Source organism: Bombus impatiens, unplaced genomic scaffold (genome assembly GCF_000188095.3).
Source record: "Bombus impatiens unplaced genomic scaffold, BIMP_2.2 scf_0011, whole genome shotgun sequence".
NCBI lineage: Eukaryota > Metazoa > Arthropoda > Insecta > Hymenoptera > Apidae > Bombus > Bombus impatiens.
In genome coordinates this window covers 305,597-306,523 of record NT_176430.1, presented here as the reverse complement: position 1 = coordinate 306,523, position 927 = coordinate 305,597, and the positions used below count along the sequence as shown (strand labels likewise).

The following is a 927-nucleotide window of genomic DNA, read 5'->3' as shown; positions in this document are numbered from 1 at the left end:
GCTATATATTATGGAAGACGCGACGAAGTGAACGTAAGGAGGAGGTGGAGGAGGATGAACTGGAGCAACGTCGACAACAACGACGATGATAACGACGATGATAACGACGAAGAAAGAAATGGCAACCTTACCCAGCGAAGGGTAAAGGAATAAGAAACACTGGAGGAGCACAAGCCGATCGCCGTCCGATCACGTCCAGGAAGAACCGGCCGTATTAAAGGCGAAGGAGAAAATATAAAGAGGAACAGGGCTAGAGAAATAAAGGGAGACGGGAGATTTCACGAGATCCTCTCTCGCGGCGTCCCGAGGATCTTTGTCGAGGAATCGCTCGGATCGATCCTCCTACCTCCTCTGTATTATTCCACTGAACGATCCACGGGAACGGTTTATCCAGAGGCACGGTATATATACTTGTGTGTCAGCCGCGCGACGTATCTCTTCCGCTCAGTCCTTCTCGATGAACGAAATCGGAGCCTGAAGCACGGTATCCATGTAGTATCGGTGTCGAGCGGTTGTATGGATCCACGATCAGGAGCGTCCGGCGAGCAAATCACCCGAGCGTACGACGAGCGTAGTTGTCGCGGTAGACGGGACGACAGGTGCAGCAGCTGCAGCTGGCACGGTCGTCGGCTTCATACTGAAGGGGCGCCTCGATGCCGCCGGCTCACCGATGCTACGAGAAACTGGCTCTGCCACTGGCGACGGCACTGAAAAGTCGGAGCTAGCGCAGACTCTACGCTAGTTCCACGCTTACTCTCCGCCGCTGTTCTCCGGCTCCTTCCCCCACTCCTTTTCACATCGTTGGTCCAAGAGTGGGAATACACGGCTCGTGCAACGTACTCGTGCCTCCCCTCGACTCCTCGCCCCAGTTTTTCGCCTTCTCCACCTTCTCTTGTCGTGGACAGCCTCCCTCCCCCTACCCTCGTG

The 927-nt window shown here is 55.3% G+C and overlaps 1 long non-coding RNA gene across 2 annotated transcripts in view; it reads left to right on the top strand.

Annotated features, from left to right (window-relative positions):
* LOC112214051 overlaps positions 1 to 927 on the top strand; it is a 140,738-nt gene that overhangs the window by 123,426 nt on the left and 16,385 nt on the right. The window lies entirely within an intron of this gene.